The sequence below is a fragment of the Mercenaria mercenaria genome, chromosome 14 (genome assembly GCF_021730395.1).
Source record: "Mercenaria mercenaria strain notata chromosome 14, MADL_Memer_1, whole genome shotgun sequence".
Classification (NCBI taxonomy): Eukaryota; Metazoa; Mollusca; class Bivalvia; order Venerida; family Veneridae; genus Mercenaria; species Mercenaria mercenaria.
Genome location: NC_069374.1, coordinates 41,182,592 through 41,208,425, shown reverse-complemented (window position 1 = coordinate 41,208,425; position 25,834 = coordinate 41,182,592). Strand labels below are relative to the sequence as shown.

Here is a 25,834-nt window from a genome sequence, read left to right as displayed (position 1 = left end):
AAAAAACAAAGTCCCATAACACAGAATATTTATCTAAAAGAATGTAACATGCACCATGCACAACTAGGGTTGGTACTGATCACTTGTGTGAAGTTTCATTAAATTGTGTGTAAGGGTTTGGTAGATTAGGCACGCACAAGATTGCATATGCAGACTGTATGTACATAGTATGTTAACAAGAAACAAAGTCCCATAACTCTGCAATTTTTGTCGCTGAAAGAACCTAACATGCCCCATGCACAACTACTGTTGTTACTGAACACTTGTGTGAAGTTTTATTAAATTGTGTCAAGGGGATGAGGAGAGATGGTGCGCACAAGATTGTGTCTATGCATATAGTATAGTTACAAAAAAAACAAAGTCCCATAACTCTGCAAATTTTTTTTCTGAAAGAACCTAACATGCCCCATGCACAACTACTGTTGTTACTGATCACTTGTGTGAAGTTTCATTAAATTGTGTCAAGGGGATGAGGAGAGATGGTGCGCACAAGATTGTGTCTATGTATATAGTATAGTAACAAATAAACAAAGTCCCATAACTCTGCAAATTTTTTTTCTAAAAGAACCTAACATGCCCCATGCACAACTACTGTTGGTACTGATCACTTGTGTGAAGTTTCATTAAATTGTGTCAAGGGGATGAGGAAAGATGGTGCGCACAAGATTTTGTCTATGTAATATAGTATAGTAACAAAAAAACAAAGTCCCATAACTTTGCAAAATTTTTTGCTAAAAGAACCTAACATGCCCCATGAACAACTACTGTTGGTACTGATCACTTGTGTGAAGTTTCATTAAATTGTGTCAAGGGGATGAAGAGAGATGGTGCGCACAAGATTGTGTCTATGTATATAGTATAGTAACAAAAAAACAAAGTCCCATAACTCTGCAAATTTTTTTTCTAAAAGAACCTAACATGCCCCATGCACAACTACTGCTGGTACTGATCACTTGTGTGAAATTTCATTAAATTCTGTCAAGCGGATAAGGAGAAATGGTGTGCACAAGATTGTGTCTACGGACAGACGGACAGACAGACAGACAGACAGACAACCTGAAACCAGTATACCCCCCCTTACAACTTTGTTGTCGGGGGGTACAAATACACCTAAAAATTGGATGTTACACGCATGTTGTACCACAGAAAACTGGTCTCAATTTTTCCCTACGGCCTGTAATAAATAAGTTACAATATAAGCTATTTATAGTAAAACAAAGGGACATAATTCTAAAAACAAGAGTGCCTCATGGTTGTGAACATTTGTGCCAAGTTACATCAAAATCCCTCCATGCATAAAGAAGAAATGCTCCGGACAAAGTCATTCTTGAATTTGGCATTTGACCTCTAAGTGTGACCTTGACCTTAGACCTAGGTACCTGGTTCTTGCGCACAACAATCCATCTCATGGTAGTAAACATTTATGCCAAGTTACATCAAAATCCCTCCATGCATGAAGAAGAAGTGTTCTAGACAAAGTCATTCTTGTATCTGGCCTTTGGCCTCTGTGTGACCTTGACCTCCGACCTAGGAACCAGGTTCTTGCGCAAGACACTCCGTCTCATAGCGGTGAACATTTGTGCCAAGTAATATTCAAATCCTGTTTTGCATGACAAAGTTATTCACCGGACAGGAAAAATGTCCCATTGACCTTTGATCTCCAAGTGTGACCTTGACCTTTAAGCTAGGGTTCTGGGTGTTGAGCATGCCAAATTATCTCATCATGGGGAATATTTATGCCAAGTAATATTAAAATCCCTTGATGGATGACAGAGTTCTGGACCAGACAGGAAAAAACCCTACTGACCTTTGACCTCCAATTGTGACCTTGACCTTTGAGCTAGGGGTCCGGGTTTTGCGCACGACACGTCATCTCATCATGGGGAACATTTGTGCCAAGTTATATTAAAATACCTTCATGGATGGCAGAGTTATGGACCGGACACAAAACAGACCCTGTTCATGCCATGTTAACATTTGACTGGCAAGTGTGACCTTGACCCTTGAGCTAGGTGTCTGAAAGTTGTGCATGACACATCGTCTGATTATGAGGTACATTTGTGCCAAGTAATATTAAAATCCCTTCATGGATGGCAGAGTTATGGACCGGACAGGAAAAAGGCCTTGTTGACCTTTGACCTCCAATTGTGACCTTGACCTTTAACCTAGGGGTCCGGGTTTTGAGCAAGACAGGTCGTCTCATCATGGGGAACATTTGTGCCAAGTAATATCAAAATCCCTTCATGGATGACAGAGTTATGGACCGGACACGAAATTGCGGACGGACGCAAAGACGGACGGAATGATGGACGGACGGAAAAGCGCATTCCTATAGTCCCCGAAACTGGTTTTCAGCCAGTAGGGGACTAAATAAAATCATAAATGAAACCACTAATGTGCAGACAAGAAATTGCTGATGGACGCACGGACAATGGACGAAGGGTGATCACAAAAGCTCACCTTGTCACTATGTGACAGGTGAGCTAAAAACCAACCGTTTTTTTCCTTCCCCCTGGTTGTTGTTTTCCCCCTAGTTTTTGTGCAACCGGTTGTTTTTTTTCTCCCCTAATAACTAAGTTTTTGTGCATAAACAAGGGAGAAAAAAACAACCGGTTGTTTTTTCTCCCCTCTGGTTGTTTTTTCCCCTAGTTTTTGTGTATAAACAAGGGTGAAACAAGAGCTGTCACTAATGGTGACAAATGCCCCCACAGCGCCTTGACCTTTGACTTGGTGACCCCAAAGTCAGTAGGGGTCGTGTACTCAATACGTCCTACCAGCATGTGAAGTTTGAAGGTTCTGGGTGCAGTGGCTCGCGAGTAAAGTGCCTTCATGCAAAAAGTTAACATTGGCCCCTGTGACCTTGACCTTTGACCTGGTGACCCCAAAGTCAATAGGGGTCGTGTACTCAATAAGTACTACCAACATGTGAGGTTTTAAAGTCCTGGGTGCAGTGGTTCGCGAGTAAAGTGCCTTCATGCAAAAAGTTAACATTGGTGTGATGAACTAACGGACATTGGTGTGACGAACGGACAGACAGTTGAAAACTAATATGCCTCCCTTTGGGGGCATAAAAACCAACCGGTTTCTTTTCTTCCCCCTGGTTGTTGTTTTCCCCCTAGTTTTTGTGCAAAAACACGGGAGAAAAAAACAACCAGTTTCTCCCCCCACCCCCTGGTTGTTTTTTCCACTAGTTTTTGTGCATAAACAAGGGAGAAAAAACCAACTGGTTTCTCCCCCATCCCACTCCTGATTAGTTAAAGATATGGACCGGACACGCCCATCAATGCACTATCATGAAAAATGACCTTTAACGTCTAAGTGTGACCTTGACCTTTGAGCTACGGACCTGGGTCTTGCGCGCGACACGTCGTCTTACTGTGGTACACATTCATGCCAAGTTATTTGAAAATCCGTCCATGGATGACGAAAGATATGGACCGGACAAGCCCATCAATGCACTATCATGAAAAATGACCTTTAACGTCTGTGACCTTGACCTTTGAGCTACAGACCTGGGTCTTGCGCGCGACATGTCGTCTTACTGTGGTACACATTCATGCCAAGTTATTTGAAAATCCATCCATGGATGACAAAGATATGGACCAGACACGAAAATTGCGGACAGACCGACAGACTGACAGACAGACGGTTCAAAAACTATATGCCTCCCTTCGGGGGCATAAAAAACAACAACAAACCAGTTGTTTTTTTCAGAAGCTTGCATAGTTTTTGTCCCCGTAGTTTTTGTACACAAAGGAAAAACTAGAAATACAATCTGCATGCCCACGGGCAGAATGTCGTGCCCGCCAGTAAAGTAACATTTATTATACTAATTAGCGGTGTCAGAACTGATTTACACTAGCACCTGTATTTGCATATGTAATTTTTTTGACCAATTATAAAAAAAAAATCTATATAATATAAGTCCACATAAAACTCCTTACCAGGTAGAGATAGGTCAAAATACACCGAAAAATTAGATGTAACATGCATGTTGTACCACACCGAAAAATTAGATGTAACATGCATGTTGTACCACAGAAAAGTGGTCTCAATTTTTCCCCTCGGCCAAGCTTCAATTTGACCTTTGACCTCCAACTGTGACCTTGACCTTTGAGATAGGAACATGGGGTTTGACACACCTTCTCACTGAGGTAAACATTCATGCCAAATATATACAAATTTGGTCCATGCATGTCAAAGTTATGGTCCGGACAAACTTCAATTTCACCTTTGACCTCCAACTGTGACCTTGACCTTTGTGATAGGAACATGGGGTTTGCGCATGACACGCCTTCTCATTGAGGTAAACATTTATGCCAAATATAAACAAGATTGGTCCATACATGTCCAAGTTGGTCCGGACAAAATCGGACGTATGGATGCACGCACATACACCGAAAGTGACGACTATATCGAGCTCACCACCAGCGGACTCGACAACAAACCAACCTCTAGAATTTTTCTCCTCTGTGGTTAGCTGTGAGTAGAATAGCACCCCTATTCTCCAAATAGTGGAGCTAAAAAGTGGTTAAGAAGATATGAAGTGGACAAGTGGGACAATTGGCTGGATGAACAGACATGTGTGACTCTAACACAGCCCTCACATACTGAATATCTATGTATTTCAAGCTTTCTCAAGCTTTTTTACCTGAACTTCTATAACATGTATTGAGTCCCAACACCCTTTGATTTTCCTTGACCCATCACCTGCTTTCTTGATGAGAATAACCCCTGCAAAGCCATGGTCCAGGTCCCAGAGATATACTGAGGAAACACCACCCTCAAAGTACCTGCAAATACAATGGGGTTATGTTTTTTATAACTTAACAATATTATTCTGCTTTAGCATCTAAAACAAAAGTGATTATTCAAAATTTAGAACTAAGTCCACTTACAGCTTCACTTGTTCACACTGAGAAACAAGAGGGCCACGATGGCCCTATATCGCTCACCTGAGTTAAGTTGCTTGCTTGAAGACATTTCTTTGCTAAAGCTTAAAAAAACAAGAAAGTAGGTCAGTAGGTCATATTTGGTATGAAGCATTGCCGGATGGACTCAGGTGAGCTAAAAAATCAAAAACGAATGCATGTAACTGAGAAATAACACAAGAAGTGAAGAAGACCCACTAATAGTAATGTTTAAACAAGAGGGCCAAGATGGCCCTAGGTCGCTCACCTGAGTAACACACCATAGAACAGTGTAAACATGTTTGACCTAGTGATTTCATGGAGACAAATATTCTGACCAATTTTCATTAAGATTGGACCAAAAATGTGGCCTGAAGTGTAAACAAGCATTTTCTTTCATTTAAACCTAGTGATCTACTTTTTGACCCCACATGACCCAGATTAGAATTCATCCAAGATTTTATGAAAGCAAATATTCTGACAAAGTTTCAGGAATATTGGAGCAAAAAGGTGGCCTCTTGAATGTAAACAAGCTTTTTCTTTGATTTGACCTAGTGACCTAGTTTTTGACCCCATGTGACCCAGATTCAAAATCAACCAAGACTTCAGGAAGACAAACATTCTGACTATGGTTTATGAAGATAGAATAAAGAAGAGCACCGCCTTGCGGGTGCAGATGCTCATCTGATTTTTTTACTCCGTTACTGTTAACTCATTAATTTTTGTGGGGAACTAATTTTTGTGGATTTTGTGGTTGAGTCAATCCACCAAATTTAATCCCAACGAACAAGTAAAATTCACATTAATCTGATGTTCAAAAGTTAAAATCCACAAATTCATATCCCCATGAAATTGCTGTTTTGACCAAAACCACGAAATTTCTTGCCCAGGAAATTGAATGATTTTACAGTAATAGTAATATTGTCCTACCCATGATTTTCTAAGTCCAAAAGGGGCCATAATGCTTGCAATAAGCAATGCAGAGTTATGGTACTTGTTGTGCAGAGTCAGCTTTTAATGTTGAATAACTCCTCCAAGTTTTAAAGCAATAACTTTGACCGTTAAGGAAAAAAGTTGATCTAATTACAAGACTTAACCAAGAAATCTGATATTTTCTAAGTCCAAAAGGACCATAATTCTTGCAAAAAGCAGGATGGAATAATGTTTCTTGCTGAATCACTCACCTGAGTAATATCAGCCACATGTTTAAAATGGCAAACTGATGCTAAAATATTAGAAAGTAGGTCACATTCATGGTCACTGAAAGTCAGTTTTAAGATCGGTGTGCAAAACTGTACATGTCATCCAAATTTCAAGGCAGTATCTTAAAAAACAAGAAAGTAGGTCAGTAGGTCAAGGTCAGAGTCAAGTGACTCCTAATCACTTGGGGTCATCAGGTAATTATAATTAAGCAGTCTAGGAAATATGATTTAATAATTTTTTTAAGTATTTATTCCTATATAACTCGTATAACAAGTGACCCCCAGGGCGGGGCCTCTTTTCACCCCTGGGGCATAATTTGAACAATCTTGTTAGAAGTCCACTACACAATGTTATAAAGCAAATATCAAAGGCTTAGGCCTTGAACTTTCAGACAAGAAGATTTTTAAAAAATTCCTATATAAGTCTATGTAAAACTTGGGACCCCCAACACAGGGCCTCTTTTCACCCAAGGAGCATAATTTGATTAATTTCTGTAGAGGACCACTAGGCAATGCTACATACCAAGTATCAAAAGCCTAGGCCTTGCAGTTTCAGGAAAGAAGATATTTAAAGATTTTTCCTATACATACAAGTCTTTATAAAACTTAGGACCCCTGGGGCGGAGCCTCTTTTCACCCCAGGGTAACAATTTGAACAATCTTGGTAGAGAACCACAAGGTAATGCTACATACCAAATATCTAGGTCTTGTAATTTCAGACAAGAAGATTTTTGAAGTTTTTTCCTCTACAAGTCTGAAGTTTGGTGTAATTCTGCCCAGTGTTTTCAAGAAGAAGACTTTTTCAGAAAATGTTGACGGACACACGACACACGACAGACAACTGACGACGGACGAAGGACACTGAGCGGTCACAAATGCTCACCAGGTGAGCAAACAATAGCTGTCAGTGGACAGCACGCTCGACTATTCTCAGTTCTTGATAGTATAATATAAGCAATGAGTAAAACTTTAACATTACAATAAGCATATTCTAAGTCGAAAAGAGGCCATAATTCAGTCAAAATGCTTGATAGAGTTGCCTCCTCCTTCTAAAGACTGGGGTCATGATGGTAAACAAGTATGCAAAATATGAAAGCAATATCTCAATGGACTTCGAAAATATTTGGGGTGGTACGCAAACTTTAACATTTATTCTAAGTCGAAAAGGGGCCATAATTCAGTCAAAATGCTTGATAGAGTTGCCTCCTCCTTTTTACAGACTGAGTTCATGATCACTGCAGAAAATGGTTCCGTATACGGGAGTGTACGCATTCCGTATACTCCTAATATACGGGCGTATACGGAAACATTTTTCCCATATATGGAACATTCCATATACGGGAATCCCGTATTCTTTAATTGGACATTCAAGTTTTTCTCACATGGATCCATTCATTCATACTTAGCATAAATACGTTTCAACAGTTTAAGTCAGTATTCAAAGTTAGGGATTGTCAAGATCCAAAAGTATGTTTAAGGCGTAGGTTTTGATCATACTTTCAGGAAAGATACCTTTTATATGATATTCGTATATTAGACATATACGGGACCGTATACTCCCGTATATGCACATATTTTTCGCAGTGGATGGTAAACAAGTATGCAAAATATGAAAGGAATATCTCAATGGACTTTGAAAATATTTGGGGTGGTACGCAAACTTTAACATTTATTCTAAGTCGAAAAGGGACCATAATTCAGTCAAAATGCTTGGCAGAGTTGCCTCCTCCTTTAAACAGACTAGGGTCATGATGGTAAACAAGTATACAAAATATGAAAGCAATATCTTGATGGACTTTGAAAATATTTGGGGTGGTACGCAAACTTTAACATTTAATCTAAGTCGGAAAGGGGCCATAATTTAGTCAAAATGCTTGATAGAGTTGCCTCCTCCTTTTTACAGACTGGGGTCATGATGGTAAACAAGTATGCAAAATATGAAAGCAATATCTCTATGGACTCTGAACATATTTGGGGTGGTTAGCAAACTTTAACATTTGTGTGACGCTCACAGGCTTTCAAGTGACCTTTGATGAAAAAGTAGGAGAAAAGTAGGAGCCTCTGATATAAAAAAGTAGGAGAAAAGTAGGAAAAAAGTAGGAATCTGATGATAAATAGTAGGAACTTATGAGAACAAACTCGCCAGTTTTAGAACAAAAGCATCACCGGCGCACCTCACTGGCGAAGTGCATAGCGCCAAGAGGGGGTAGGTTTTTTTTGGGGGGGGGGGCCTCTGTCCAAGTTGGGGGAGGGATGAGTGGGTCTCTCCCTGAATGTTTTTGATATAATGTCTAAGTTCTGAATTACTGGAGGGGTACTCCCCTCCTTTTAGGGGTTATGGTGGTGGTGGTGGTGGTGGTGGTGGGGGGGGGGGGGGGGGCAGGGGGCTGTCCCCTGGAACATATTGAAATACAGGTATGAAATGGTGAGGCTTTTGTGCATTTTTTTGTCTAAATTTTGAGGTATAGGCGGAGGTATCAAAGTCATTTAAGGAGGAGTGGGGGGGGGGGGAAACACAGGTATGAAATGGGTGGGCTCTGGGTGCATTTTTTGGTCTTAATTTTTAGGTATGGGAAGAGATATCTCAGTCATTTTAGGGGGGTCAGGGGACTGTCCCCCTGGAAAATTTTGAAACACAGGTATGAAATGGTGGGCTTTTGGTGCATTTTTTGGTCTTAAGTTTTAGGTATGGGAAGAGGTATCTCAGTCATTTTAGGGGGGTCAGGGGGCTGTTATCCTGGAAAATTTTGAAACACAGGTATGAAATGGTGGGCTCTGGGTGCATTTTTTGGTCTAAATTTTGAGGTATGGGAGGAGGTATCCAAGTCATTCTAGGAGGGTAAGAGGGCTCTCCCAATGGAAAATTTTGCAATACAGGTATAAAATGGTGAACTCTGAGTGCAGTTCTTGGTCTTAATTTCTAGGTATAAGAGGAGGTATCCCAGTCATTTAGGGGGTCAGGGTGCTCTCCCCCTGGAAAATTTTGAAGTACAAGTACGAAATGATGAGCTCTGCTTCATTTTTTGGTCTTAATTTTGAGGTACTGGGAGGAGTATTTTCCTAGTTTTTGAGAAGCCAGTGTGTTCTCCCTCTGGAAAATTTTGAAACACAGGTATGAAATGGGTGGGCTCTGGGTGCATTTTTTGGTCTTAATTTTTAGGTATGGGAAGAGATATCTCAGTCATTTTAGGGGGGTCAGGGGACTGTCCCCCTGGAAAATTTTGAAACACAGGTATGAAATGGTGGGCTTTTGGTGCATTTTTTGGTCTTAAGTTTTAGGTATGGGAAGAGGTATCTCAGTCATTTTAGGGGGGTCAGGGGGCTGTTATCCTGGAAAATTTTGAAACACAGGTATGAAATGGTGGGCTCTGGGTGCATTTTTTGGTCTAAATTTTGAGGTATGGGAGGAGGTATCCAAGTCATTCTAGGAGGGTAAGAGGGCTCTCCCAATGGAAAATTTTGCAATACAGGTATAAAATGGTGAACTCTGAGTGCAGTTCTTGGTCTTAATTTCTAGGTATAAGAGGAGGTATCCCAGTCATTTTAGGGGGGTCAGGGTGCTCTCCCCCTGGAAAATTTTGAAGTACAAGTACGAAATGATGAGCTCTGCTTCATTTTTTGGTCTTAATTTTGAGGTACTGGGAGGAGTATTTTCCTAGTTTTTGAGAAGCCAGTGTGTTCTCCCTCTGGAAAATTTTGAAATATTAGGTATAAAATGGAGGCTTCTGGTGCACTTTTGTGTCTACATTTTGAGAAAATATTAATCCTTGGCCAAAATAGTTGGGTACAACCTTGATGAGTATAGGTCACTTCTCAGCAAACTGGGGAGGGGTTGGGGCATGGGCATCCTCTTTCTAGCCCTGGATCTGGGCCTGATTCTTGTACATTTACTCACAATTACACAGCAGCACAATATATAAGGTTTTTCTATTTTCATGATGCTTTGAGGTCCCATTGTACATAGCTACCTTCAACCTCTTATGCTCCAATATCAAGGTCAGTATTCAACTCACATAATGAAGAGGTCACCAGCAGCATATCAAAGGTCTCTAGAGCCTCACCAGTACACCATCAGTCCTTACATTATGCAACAAAATTCATTATACAAATAGACCAACAACATTTGTTAACATATTTTTTTTCTTCCTGAGATGAAAAAGTAGGAATAGTAGGAGTTTTTTCAAAAAAAAAGTAGGAAAAAAGTAGGAACAGACCTAAAAAGTAGGAAAAGTAGGAAAAAGTAGGAAAAAGAAGGACTACTTGAAAGCCTGCGCTCACGCTAACGCTAATGCTCACGCCGACGCCGGGGCGAGTAGGATAGCTCCCCTATTCTTCGAATAGTCGAGCTAAAAACTCATCCAATATTTCATGGAGACAAACATTCTGACCAAGTTTCATGCACATCAAATGAAAAAGGCAGCCCCTATTGCATACACAATATTTTTCTTTGATTTGACCAGACCTAGTTTTTGACCCCAGATTCAAACTTGACCCAGATTTCATCAAGAAAATCCTTCTGATCAAATTTCACAAATATCCAGTCAAAAATGCAGCCCCTATTGCACACACATAGTCTTTCTTTGATTTGAACGGGTGACCTAGTTTCTGACCCCAGATGACCCATATTCAAACTTGACCTAGCTTTCATTCTGACCAATTCTCATAAGTTTCAAACATAAAATATGGTCTCTAAAGTGTTTACAAGATTTTCCTTTGATATGGCCTTGTGACCTAGTTTTTGATCCCACATGAACCAGATTCGAACTTGACGTAGAGGACATCAGGAGTTTCAAACTTAAACTGTGGACTAGAGTGTTAACAAGATCTTCCTTTGATCTGGCTTACCGACCTAGTTTTTGACCCCACATGACTGAGTTTTGAACTTGACCTAGAGATCATCAAGAAAAAACATTCTGACCCAAGTTTAATAAAGACTGGGTAGAACTGAGTGTTAACAAGGCAAATATTGACACACATAGCCGGACAATGACCGGTCACAATAGTTCTACTTGAGCACTTTGTGCTCAGGTGAGCTAACTAGAGCTGTCATAGGAGACAGTGAACTCAACTATTTCCATGCTGGATAGTGAAATTGGGTACATCTGAGGTAGCTGGAGCTGTCACTGGAGTGTTTAATGACTCAAATGTGGCTGAAGATATTGGACAATAGCCTAGGTCGTATGGTTTCAGACAAGAAGATTTTTAAAGCTTTTTCCTATATGTCTATATAAAACTTGGGACCCCCAGGGCAGGGCCTCTTTTCACCCAAGGGGTACAATTTGAACAATTTTAGTTGAGGACATGATGCTGCATACCAAATATCAAAGCCCTAGGTTGGTAATTGATCTTTTTTTGTTTTTGTTTTGGGTTTAACGCCGTTTTTCAACAGTATTTCAGTCATGTAACGGCGGGCAGTTAACCTAACCAGTGTTCCTGGATTCTGTACCAGTACAAACCTGTTCTCCGCAAGTAACTGCCAACTTCCCCACATGAATTATCAGAGGTGGAGGACTAATGATTTCAGACACAATGTCGTTTATCAAATAGTCACGGAGAACATACGCCCCGCCCGAGGATCGAACTCGCGACCCCGAGATCCGTAGACCAACGCTCTTACCTACTGAGCTAAGCGGGCGGGCTTGGTAATTGATCTAGAAAAAGAAAAAATAAGTTTCAAATCTATATGCCTATAAGTAATAGCTGTATGTACTGCACGCAAAACTTTAACCAGGATTTTCCAAGTCCAAAAGAGGGCATAATTTGGCCAAAATGCAGGTCAGAGTTATGGAACTGGCATCTTCCATAATGCCAAATTAATCAAGTCAGTTTTCCACTGTAGTACCTCCCATAATGCCAAATTACTCCAAGTCGGTTTTCTGCTGTAGTACCTACCATAATGCCAAATAACTCCAGTCAGTTTTCCTCTGTAGTACAGGGCCGGCAAAAACAATTGTCCGAGTTGTCCGAGTCGTACATTTGCGGGTCCGGACAACCGAATTTTAGCATTTTGCTTGTCCATGGACAAGTGGAAATTGAGCATCTGCTTCCAAAAATCTGACCGAAATTCCAATTCAGACACTCAAAGCAATACTCAAGTCACCCGATTTTTCTTTTGATCCACACTCACTGTTTAGGTAAATATACATTGAATACCACCATTATAATTCAAGCTCCGCCTACTGCAGATATTTGCGAGATTTTCCCGAGAAATGCGGAAGTAAATCAAATTAACAGTTACAAGAGATGCAATTGTACTCGGCCAATCAACGATGCTGTTACGTCTAATTATCTAACTGAGTTTAATTATCGACATAATTATGTAAACTAATTGTTGATAAAACTTATAGTTATGATGATATCCATGGTAAATTAACAACTTGTTTCGAAAATATTCAACTACATAAAGACGACGGGTGGCCAACGGTCTTTCCCAGATCAACTGATATGAAAATTGAACGTATATCTTTGTTTTCCACAATTTACCTTTCATTTCTATTCGAGTGAGATGCTGTTTTTGTAATGCCAAACTGGTGACTCGGTGTTAATAAGAAATAAACCCATTTATTTCAAAATTGTCAGTATGACGTTTTGAAAACAACTTTATTGAAACAATATAGTCGTGGAGTTGGAAATGACATCACTAAGAAAATGAATACAAGGCAGTCTGAAAGACAGCTAAATCCCCCGCCACTGCTGTGGATAGTGAAAGAACCTTTGACCTTAAGCTGTGACCTTGACCTTGAACTGACATGGCTGACTCATGAATTCTGCAAAATAACTTGATGGGTTGATCATTTGACCCAAGTTTCATGAAAATCCTTCAAGGGGTTTAGGACATACAGAGGTCAAACTTTTGACCACGAGTTGTGACCTTGACCTTGAGTTGACACGGCTGACTCATGAGTTCTTGATGAGGTGATCATTTGACCCAAGTTTGATGAAAATCCTTCAAGGGGTTTAGGAGACATGGTTCATACAGAACAGGCTTTCCCAAAAAAAATTCAAGTAGTTTTCAAGGAGTTTTCAAGTAGTTTTCCTCCATTTTCAAGGACTAAAATGGGTGAAATGTCACTGTTGCTGAGACAAGAAATAACCAATTTAAATCCAGTTTAGGACAAAATTAAACAATGTAACACAAGATTTACCTTTGAACAACGCATCGCGGATAAATTACACAGTGTGAAAATTACTTGAAAGAGCATAAAACCCGTAAAGTACAGTACCGTACCGTACTATCGCCGACTCCGTGGCAGGCCCTAATGGCGGTAACGGTTGGTTTTTTTTCGTCGTTTTTTTAGTTTATTTTGGTCCGTTTATAATGTTTGTCCGTTTTCACTTCGCATCCGACGAATTTAAGGACTATTTGCCATCTTTTGTACGTTTTTTCCTAAATTCAAGTAGTTTTCAAGTAGTTTCTGACTGTTACAAAATTTAAGTAGTTTTCAAGGAGTAGGCATCAAATTCAAGGACTTTTCATGGCCTGTGCGAACCATGGGAGATACAGAGTGGACACAAAATAGAAGGCTCAAACCTTTGACCCTAAGTTGTGACCCTGACCTTGAGCTGGCATGGCTGATTCATAAGTTCTGCATATTGTTTCGATGAGGTGATCATTTGACCCAAGTTTTATAAAATTCCTTCAAGGGGTTTAGGAGATATAGAGCGGACACAAAATGGAAGGCTTAAACCAAAGACCTTGAGTTGTCACCTTGACCTTGAGCCGGCATGGCTGACTCTTGAGTTCTGCACATCGCCTTGATGAGGTGATTATTTGACCCAAGTTTCATATGAATCCTTCAAGGGAATTAGGGCATACAGAGCAGGCACAAAATGAAGGATCAAACCTTTGACCCTCTGTTGTGACCTTGACCTTGAACATGCACGGCTGACTCATAAGTTCTGCACATCACCTTAATGAGGTGATCATTTGACCCAAGTTTGATGAAAATCCTTCAAGGGGTGTAGGAGATATAGAGCGGACACAAAATGGAAGGCTCAAACCTTTCACCCTAAGTTATGACCTTGACCTTGAGCCGGCATGACTGACTCATGGGTTCTGCACATCGTCTTGATGAGGTGATCATTCGACCCAAGTTTTATAAAATTCCTTCAAGGGGTTTAGGAGATATAGAGCGGACACAAAATGGCAGGCTCAAACCTTTGACCTTGAGTTTTGACCTTGATCTTGAGCCAACAAGGCTGAATCATGGGTTCTGCACATCGTCTTGATGAGGTGATCATTTGACCAAAGTTTTATAAAATTCCTTCAAGGGGTTTAGGAGATATAGAGCGGACACAAAATGGAAGGCTCAAAGTTTTGACCTTGAGTTGTGACCTTGACCTTGAGCCGACAAGGCTGACTCATAGGTTCTGCACATCGTCTTGATGAGGTGATCATTTGACCCAAGTTTGATGAAAATCCTTCAAGGGGTGTAGGAGATATAGAGCGGACACAAAATGGAAGGCTCACACCTTTCACCCTAAGTTGTGACCTTGACCTTGAGCCGGCAAGGCTGACTCATGGGTTCTGCACATCCTCTTGATGTGATCATTCGACCCAAGTTTTACAAAATTCCTTCAAGGGATTTAGGAGATATAGAGCGGACACAGAATGGAAGGCTCAAACCTTTGACTTTGAATTGCGACCTTGACCTTGAGCCGACAAGGCTGACTCATGGGTTCTGCACATCGTCTTGATGAGGTGATCATTTGACCCAAGTTTGATGAAAATCCTTCAAGAGGTTTAGGAGATATGGAGCGGACACGAAATGTCACAGACAGACGGAAGGACGGACAGAAGGACTGACGGAAGGAGACCATTCCTATAACCCCCCACAATTTGTGGCGGGGGATTAAAAATAGAATCGGCCATTTTTCGAATCAAGGACTGAGTGAGTCTGAGACACCACAATAACTCTATAACTGACTGTGTATGAAACTTTACACACAGCAGTGATTATCTTGTTAAACTTTAAAGCGGATTTCATCACTGTCTGACTTTTTATAGCATAAGGCTTGATAGGCTGCTTGCTGTCTTAATACATGTAAGTAGAAAATTAGTACATTGTTTTATTTTATTTATTATACAAATACCAGAAGTAAAAGTTTATACAAAATGTACGGACAAGTAAACTAGTTCAAATTTTCTGAGATTTTGCCGGCCCTGTAGTACCTACCATAATGCCAATTAACTTAAGTCAGTTTTCTGCTGTAGTACCTACTATAATGCCAAATAACTAAAGTCAGTTTTCATCTGAAGTACCTACCAAAATGCCAAATAACCCAAGTTAGTTTCCTCCTGTAGAATCTTCCATAATGCCAAATTAATCAAGTCAGTTTTCTGCTGTAGTACCTACCATAATGCCAAATAACTCGAATCAGTTTTCTGCTGTAGTACCTACCATAATGCCAAATTACTCAAGTCAGTTTTCTGCTGTAGCATCTTCCATAATGCCAAATTACTCAAGTCAGTTTTCTGCTGTAGTACCTACCATAATGCCAAATTACCCAAGTCAGTTTTCTGCTGTAGTACCAACCATAATGCCAAATTACTCATCAGTTTTCTGTTGTAGTACCTACCATAATGCCAAATTACCCATCAGTTTTCTGCTGTAGTACCTACCATAATGCCAAATTACTCAAGTCAGTTTTCTGCTGTAGTACCAACCATAATGCCAAATTACTCATCAGTTTTCTGCTGTAGTACCTACCATAATGCCAAATTACTCATCAGTTTTCTGCTGTAGTACCTACCATAATGCCAAATTACTCAAGTCAGTTTTCTGCTGTAGTACCTACCATAATGCCAAATTACTCAAGTCAGTTTTCTGCTGTAGTACCTACCATAATGCCAAATAACTCGTCAGTTTTCTGCTGTAGCATCTTCCATAATGCCAAATTACTAAAGTCAGTTTTCTGCTGTAGCATCTTCCATAATGCCAAATTAATCAAGTCAGTTTTCTGCTGTAGTACCTACCATAATGCCAAATTACTCAAGTCAGTTTTCTGCTGTAGCATCTTCCATAATGCCAAATTACTCAAGTCAGTTTTCTGCTGTAGCATCTTCCATAATGCCAAATTAATCAAGTCAGTTTTCTGCTGTAGCATCTTCCATAATGCCAAATTAATCAAGTCAGTTATCCCCTGTAGAACATACCATAATGCTAAATTTCGCATGTCAGTTTTCTACTGCAGTATCTTCCATTATACCAAATTACTCAAGTAATTTAGTTTTCTGCTGTAGTTTGATATAACTATGATACTTACATTTCTCTGTATTGGTCAAAGGCAGAATTGGCATCTATTTCTAATTTACGTAGTTTTTCTGATGGTATAGTTCCATCATCCAAGGGAGGATCATAGCTATTACTCCATGGTGATCTGCAAATATTTTTTTATACTGCATACAATGAAAGAACTAAACTAACTTTATTTCATTCTTTTCAGTGAATTAATGTTATGCAACAGTGGATTCAAACAGTGGAATTACCATTATATAATTTTTACTGTTATGGTACTCCTCTTTAATGCAAAGAATATGAATTATAAACAAGAGCTCGTAGAACATGAAATGCCCCCTTTATGCATTCAGTAACTGCACAAGGAACAGAAATTATTTGGTCACTGTGCACAAAAGTTCTATTGTCCTGGGTCAATGTGACCTTGACCTTTTACCTATTGACCTCAAAATCAATAGGGTTATCTGCTGGTCATGATCAACCCCCCTATTAAGTTTCGTGATCCTAGGCCAATGCATACGGAAACGGTTTAACTGTTCCAGGTCACTGTGACTTAGACCTACTGACCTAAATATCAATAGGGATCATCTGCTGGTCATGATTGAACTCCCTATTAAGCTTCTTGATCCTAGGCCCAAGCATTCTCAAGTTATCATCCTGAAATGGTTAACTGTTCCAGGTCACTGTGACCTTGCCCTTTGACCAACTGACCCCAAAATCAATAGGGGTCATCTGCTGGTCTTGACCAATCTCCCTATCAACTTTCATGATCCTAGGCCAAAGTGTTCTCGAGTTATCATCTGGAAACCGTTTAACTGCATAGGGTCACTGTGACCTTGACCTTTGACCTACTGAAAATTGATAGAGGTCATCTGCTGACCATGATTGACTTCCCTTTAAAGTTTCGTGATCCTAGGCCCAAGTGTTTTCAAGTAATCGTCCGGAAATGGTTTAACTGTTCTGAGTCACTGTGACCTTGACCTTTGACCTTCTGACCTCAAAATCATTAGGGGTCATTTGCTGGTCATGATTAACCTCCCTATCAACTTTCATGATCCTAGGCCCAAACATTCTTGAGTTATCGCCCGGAAACCGTTTTACTGTTCCTGGTCACTGTGACCTTGACCTTTGACATACTGACCTCAAAATCAATAGGGGTCATCTGCTGGTTACGACCAACCTCCCTATCAATTTTCATGACCCTAGGCCCAAGCGTTCTTGAGTTATCATCCAGAAACAGATTGGTCTACATGCCGACCTACATACAGACCGACCGACCAACATCTGCAAAACAATATACCCCTCTTTCTTTGAAGTGGGGCATAATAATTGGACACTCTCCAAAATACACATCAACAAAGATGTACAAGTTTACATGTATAAACATATGGCAGCGTTCTGGTGCCAGCACAGGAATATAAATTTGTCTTTGTAGTCCTACGTACGACTTAGTATCTCCTATGTAGGACTTAGTATCTCCTATGTAAGATAAGTATCTCCTACGTAGGAGATATTAAGTACTACGTAAGAGTTAGTATCTCCTACGTAGGACATAGTATCTCCTACGTAGGACTTAGTATCTCTTACATAGGACTTAGTATCTCCTACGTAGGACATAGCATCTCCTACGTAGATGTTAGTATCTCCTACGTAGGACATAGTATCTCCTACGTAGGACTAAGTATCTCCTATGTAGGTCTTAGTATCACCTACGTAGGAGTTAGTATCTCCTACGTAGGACATAGAGATATTAACTCCTATGTAGGAGATACTAAGTCCTACGTAGGAGATACTAACTCATAAGTAGGACATAATATCTCCTATGTAGGAGATAATAAGTCCTATGTAGGAGATACTAAGTCCTATGTAGGAGATACTATGTCCTATGTACTAAGTCCTATGTAGGAGAAACTATGTCCTACATAGGAGATAGTAAGTCTTCTGTAGGAGATACTAAGTCCAATGTAGGAGATACTAACTCCTACGTAATACTTTATATCTCTTACGTAGGAGATACTAAGTCCTATGTGGGAGGTACTACGTAGGAGATAGTATGTCCTACATAGGAGAAACTATCTCCTATGTAACAGATTTTCACTACATAAGAGGTATAAAGTCCTACATAGGAGATAGTATGTCCTACGTACGAGATACTAACTCTAGAGTGTTAACAAGATTTTCCTTTGATCTGGCCTGCTGACATAGTTTTTGAACCCGCATGACCCAGTTTCAAACCTGACCTAGAGATCATCTATACAAGTATTCTGACCAAGTTTCATAAAGATTGGGTCACAACTAGTGTTTCATAATCGGACCCAAAGTGCTATCGATAATCAAATTGAATCGGAAGGGTACAATCGATTGATTATTAATCGAAACACTCATATATATTATACATGGTAATGTTAATTGGTTTCACCACCATCTACACTCAAGAACAGTAATGACACTATATTGTTCTTTAATTTATTTCAGTTGAAATGTATACAAAATGCACATGTAATGACAAGAGTAACATTCAAAACAACAAGAATCAATATTTGTCTGTAAAATTGTATTGTCACATGTTTCGAACTAACAATTTTCTCCAACCTTGGTATATTGATGTTATTATCTCAGGATAATAATTAAAATGGAAATATGAAATAAAATACATTGGTCACCATTCTTGTTTAAGAGCTTTTTCCACTTGAAAATAGCCAAAATCAACAAAATATCTAAAAAAAAAAAACATCTTGAAAAGGAGATTTTTCCAAAACAAAAACAGTGAGCTTTATTTCATACTTTTATTTTCTTTTTCCTCCCAACTGTTTGTACAGACACAAAACAAAAATATTTACAGTAAAATGAAAAAAAAAAAAAAGAAAAGAAAAAGAAACACACACACACACACACTAGCTGTTGGCACATATATATCCAGGAATTATATTTCTGCTTGTAAAAACCAACGAGTTCACAAAATATTTTTTTTTAATCACACCACGAGTGACCTACAGAGATATCTAATGAATAGTGCATCACTTCAGCAGTACATTCATGTTAAAGATCAAAGTGGTACTCTGTTTGAAGTTTAAGAATTTTGATTGACAGGTAGAAGTGGTTACAACTGGGTGTGATGTCACACTGTGTATTGCAAATATTAGGAATCTTATGAATTTCTTTGGCCAGTTAGGGTTATTGGATTAATAGGATGTTTTAACATTTATTAATTTTTAGGGTAAGAAAATTTTGTTTGTGTAATATTTTGTCACGTCTATTTGACATGTGAAATATCAGTGTAGTTTTATCCTCGGGGCAGATTAAAAAGATTATGCAATGAAACTGAAATTAATATTTGTTTGTATAATTGTTTGAGGAATTATGATTGTAATAAATTCACGATTGTTACATAGATCTATACGCAATTGACAGAATGATAGCATCTTACGATCAGTCAAATAGTTGATTCTAACTATCTTTTGTGATGTGTGACAAATCTATTTAAACAAGAATATAATTATATTTCCCTTCGATTTTTCTCACTTTTTTGTTGGTAAACAATTGCTTCACATACTATCCGAACTTACAGGAACAGAAAATTATCCAAGTTCCAGGTATTTTAATGCAAACTAGTGCTCTTCCTTGACCAAAAATTTTGGTAAAATGGCGGAACAACTCCCGTCGTCGGAATCGGGTCCTGAAAACGTGTAGCCCTATTCAGCAGGTTTAGTAAATTAATACATGGAAAATATATCTATTATTAGTAATATTACCCGACAATCGATTGCATCTCACACAATCGATTGTCGCCGACCTGGAAAAATTAACGACGATTATTCGATTGTCGGCGACAATTGGGAAATCACAAGTCACAACTGTGGCTTCTAGTGTTAACATGCTTTTCCTTTGATTTGACTGGGTGACCTAGTTGTTGACCCCACATGACCCAGATTCAAATTTGTCCTAGAGGTCCTTGACCTTTTACCTATTGACCTCAAAATCAATAGGGGTTATCTGCTGGTCATGATCAACCCCCCTATTAAGTTTCGTGATCCTAGGCCAATGCATACGGAAACGGTTTAACTGTTCCAGGTCACTGTGACTTAGACCTACTGACCTAAATATCAATAGGGATCATCTGCTGGTCATGATTGAACTCCCTATTAAGCTTCTTGATCCTAGGCCCAAGCATTCTCAAGTTATCATCCTGAAATGGTTAACTGTTCCAGGTCACTGTGACCTTGCCCTTTGACCAACTGACCCCAAAATCAATAGGGGTCATCTGCTGGTCTTGACCAATCTCCCTATCAACTTTCATGATCCTAGGCCAAAGTGTTCTCGAGTTATCATCTGGAAACCGTTTAACTGCATAGGGTCACTGTGACCTTGACCTTTGACCTACTGAAAATTGATAGAGGTCATCTGCTGACCATGATTGGAAAATATATCTATTATTAGTAATATTACCCGACAATCGATTGCATCTCACACAATCGATTGTCGCCGACCTGGAAAAATTAACGACGATTATTCGATTGTCGGCGACAATTGGGAAATCACAAGTCACAACTGTGGCTTCTAGTGTTAACATGCTTTTCCTTTGATTTGACTGGGTGACCTAGTTGTTGACCCCACATGACCCAGATTCAAATTTGTCCTAGAGGTCATCAAGACAAACATTCTGACCAAGTTTAACAAGAGCCATGTTACACATGGCTAATCCCCCCGCCGGGCATATTATAATTGAAGGCTAAAGTTCCTGGCAAGTTAGTGTCTGAAAGTATTAATTTTGGGGAAAGCTTTGAAGAACCGTTTAGCTGTGGTCCGCATCAGGGGTTTTAAAGTTAATCTTAAAAAAAATATAAAAAAATGCAAGTCCACACAAAAATCTTTATCAGGTAGAAATTGGTCAAAATACACCTCAAAATTGGATATAGCATGCATGTTGTACTACAGATAAGTGGTCTCAATTTTTCTCTACGACTAGTAATGAAAAAGTTACAATAAAAGCTATTTATAGTAACAACAAAGGGAAGTAATTCTAAAAAAGGGAACTGCGCATGACACTTTGTCTCATGATGGTGTATAATTAATTGTGCCAAGTTACATCAAAATCCCTCCATGCATGAAGAAGAAATGCTTCGGACAAAGTCATTCTTGTATCTGACCTTTGGCCTCTAAGTGTGACCTTGACCTTAGACCTAGTGACCTGGATCTTGCGCATGACACTCTGTCTCGTGGTGGTGAACATTTGTGCCAAGTTATATCAAAATCCCTCTATGCATGAAGAAGAAATGCTCCGAACAAGGTTTTCATTCTTGTATCCTTTGACCTCTAAGTGTGACCTTGACCTTAGACCTAGGGACCTGGTTCTTGCGCAAGACACTCAGCCTCGTGGTGGTAAACATTTGTGCCAAGATATATCAAAATCCCTCCATGCATGAAGAAGATATGCTCCGGACAAATTGTTTTAAGAAAATATGATAAAGGGGAATAACTCAAAAAATAGGCAAGGTAGTTATTGTTCTTGCACACTGCACTTCCTCCCAATGTGTTCTATCAGTGTATGAAGTTTGAAGAAAATCCCTCCAGTACTTTTAGGATTATGCTCCGGACAAAATGTTTTAAGAAAATATGATAAAGGGGAATAACTCAAAAAATAGGCAAGGTAGAGTTATTGTTCTTGCACACAGCACTTCCTCCCAATGTGTTCTATCAGTGTATGAAGTTTGAAGAAAATCCCTCCAGTACTTTTGGAGTTATGCTCTGGACAAATTTTTTTAAGAAAATATGATAAAGGGGAATAACTCAAAAAATAGGCAAGGTAGAGTTATTGTTCTTGCACACTGCACTTCCACCCAATGTGTTCTATCAGTGTATGAAGTTTGAAGAAAATCCCTCCAGTATTTTTGGAGTTATGCTCCGGACAAAGATCGTTGCGGACGGACGCACGCACGCACGCACGGAGAGCATTTCTAATATCCCCTTCGCCTTTGGCGGGGGGATAAATAAAGATTGGGTCACAAATGTGGCCTCTAGAGTGTTAACAAGGCAACTGTTGATGGACGACGCACGTTGGACGGCGGACGACGGCGAACACCAGAGAATGTCCGGTCACAATAGCTCACCTTGAGCGCTTCATGCTCTGGTGAGCTAACAATGGTGCCTCGTGGTGGTAAACATTTGTGCAAAGTTACATCAAAATCCCTCCATGCATGAAGAAGAAATGGTCCATACAAAGTCATTAACCTTAGACCAAGGGACCTGTTTTTTCGCATGACAATCAGACTCATGGTGGTGAACATTTGTGCCAAGTTACATCAAAATCCCTCCATGCATGAAGAAGAAATGCTCTGGACAAAGTCATTCTTTTATCTGACCTTTGGCCTCTAAGTGCAACCTTGACCTTAGACCTAAGGACCTGCTTCTTGCGCAAGACACTCCGTCTCATGGTGGTGAATATTTGTGCCAAGTAATATATTCAAATCCCTTTAAGGATTGTTGAGATACAGACTGGACAGGAAAAAAGCTCTTTTGGCCTTTGTCTTCCAAGTGTGACCTTGATCTTTCAACTAGGGGCCCAGGTTTTGCTCATGACACTTTGTCTCATCCAGGGGAATATTTGTGCCAACTGATATGCATGACAAAGTTATAGACCGGACAGGAAACAAGAGCTGACACTATTGGTGACAAATGTCCCCGAAGCGTGCCCAAGAACGCTACAGTTGTCTGCGCAAAAAAATCACACATCATATGATGACCTTAACCTTGACCCAAGAGACCTGGGTCATAAGCGTGACACACCTTCTCAATATGGTTAACATTTATGTCAAATTATTTTCAAATCCCTTGATAAATTGCAGAGTGTGACCTTGACCTTAGAGCTAGGGGTCTGGGTCTTGCGCATGACACGTCATCTCAATATAGGGAACATTTATGCAAAGTAATTTTAAAATCCCTTCATCAATGGCTGAGTTATGGACTGGACACAAAACAGACCCTGTTTACTTTTGACTTCTAAGTGTGACCTTGGTAAACATTTATGCCAAGTTATTTCAAAATCCCATCATGGATAGCAGAGTTATGGACCAAACACGAAACAGACCATGCTATTGACAGAGTTACAGCCCGGACAAGAATTTACATGGACAGACGCACGGACACACACACGGACTGACAGTGCGATTTTTGGGGGCATAAAAAATCCTATTGACTTTTGATCTCCAAGTGTGACCTTGACCTTTAAGTCTGGGTATTGCGCAAGACATGTCGTCTCATCATGGGGAACATTTATGCCAAGTAATATTAAAATCCACTGATAGATGACAGAGTTCTGGACTGGACAGAAAAAAAACAAAACCTATTGACCTTTGAGCTAGGGGTCCAAGTTTTGTGCATGGCACATCGTCTCATCATTGGGAACATTTGTGCCAAGTAATATTAAAATCCCTTAATGAATGAAAAAGTTATGGACTGGACACGAAACAGACCCTGTTCATGCAATGTTAACATTTGACTGCCAAGTGTGACCTTGACCTTTGAGCTAGGGATCTGAAAGTTATGGACAGGACAAGAAACAGACCCTGTTCATGCCATGTTAACATTTCACTGCCAAGTGTGACCTTGACCTTTGAGCTAGGGGTCTGAAAATTGTGCATGACACATCGTCTTATTGTGAGTTACATTTGTACCAAGTAATATTAAAATCCCTTCATGGATGGCAGTTATGGACTGGACAGGAAAAAAAGCCCTGTTGACCTTTGACCTCCCTATTGTGACCTTGACCTTTGAGTCAGGGGTCTGGGGTTTATGCACGACATGTCGTCTCATCATGGGGAACATTTGTGCCAAGTAATATTAAAATCCCTTCATGAATGACAGAGTTATTGACCGGACACGAAATTGTGGACGGACGGAATGACGGAAAAGTGCATTCCAATCCCTTCATGAAGAGGAAATGCTCGGACAAAGTCATTCTTGAATCTGACCTTTGGCCTCTAAGTGTGACCTTGACCATAGACCTAGGGACCTGGTTCTTGCGCATGACACTCTGTCTCATGCGCAAGAACCAGGTGGTGGTGAACATTTGTGCCAAGTAATATTAAAATCCTTTAATGAATGACAGAGTTATGGACTGGACACGAAACAGACCCTGTTCATGCCATGTTAAGATTTCACTGCCAAGTGTCACCTTGACCTTTGAGCTAGGGATCTGAAAGTTGTGCATGACACATCATCTTATTATGAGGTACATTTGTGCCAAGTAATATTAAAATCTCTTCATGGATGGCAAAGGAAAACAAGAGCTGTCTGATGACAGCGCGCTCGACTATTCGAAGAATTGATTGAAGAATGGTGTCAAAATATTTCCACGGATATTCACACAAAAGAAATAAATAGATTAGACAAACAATGTTCCTGTATTACTTTGATTTCGATAAGTCTTGCACTAAATGGCAATATATGAGCCAATTTCAAAGTCCAACAAGAGCCATGTCAGACATGGCTAATCCCCCCACCGGGCATATCATAATTGAAGGATGTGGTCCGCATCAGGGGTTTTAAGATGTGGAAGAAAGAATAAGTCAGTAGTGAGGTGGTTTACTGCTAAATTTTATTAATTTTCATGAAGAGTATAACTATGATGTTTTTCTATACGGCTACTGTAAAAAGAAGGAATGGAAAGCTAACAGGGAACAAGAGTGCCAGAATGTCACAATATATGCCCGTCAAAGCAAATTTCTTTACTCTAGCAGCTGTATTTGCAAATGGAATGTTAATTTTGTGGTTGTTTAGTAATCATTGTAAGTCTTTTGTTTTTTAAAGTCCACAAAAAAACTCCTTACTAGGTAGAGATACCTTATATATAATAAAATTAATAAAAATACACCTAAAACTGGAGTAGTAACATCTATGCTGTACCACAGAAAAGTGGTCTTGTTTTTTCCCTAGGGTCAATTATAAAAATGTTACAATATAGTTATTTATAGTAACAACTAAGGGAAGTTAATCTTTATATAAAAAAAAAAAAAAAAAAAAAAAAAAAAAAATTGCAAGTCCACACAAAAATCTTTATCAGGAAAGAGACTGGTCAAAATACACCTCAAAATTGGATTTAGCATGTTTGTTGTACTACAGAAAAGTGGTCTCGATTTTCCCTACGACTAGTAATGAAAAAGTTACAATAAAAGCTATTTAAAGTAACAACAAAGGGAAGTACTTCTAAAGAAGGGAACTGCGCATGACACTTCGTCTCATGATGGTGTATAATTGTGCCAAGTTACATCAAAATCCCTCCATGCATGAAGAAGAAATGCTTCGGACAAAGTCATTCTTGTATCTGACCTTTGGCCTCTAAGTGTGACCTTGACCTTAGGCCTAGTGACCTGGATCTTGCGCATGACACTCCGTCTCGTGGTGGTAAACATTTGTGCAAGTAATATCAAAATCCCTCAATGCATGAAGAAGAAATGCTCCGGACAAGGTTTTTTCTTGTATCCTTTGA

The 25,834-nt window shown here is 39.6% G+C and overlaps 1 pseudogene; it reads right to left on the bottom strand.

Moving 5' to 3' along the window:
* The window catches only part of LOC128548462 (F-actin-capping protein subunit beta-like), a 118,030-nt pseudogene that overhangs the window by 50,588 nt on the left and 41,608 nt on the right, over positions 1 to 25,834 (bottom strand).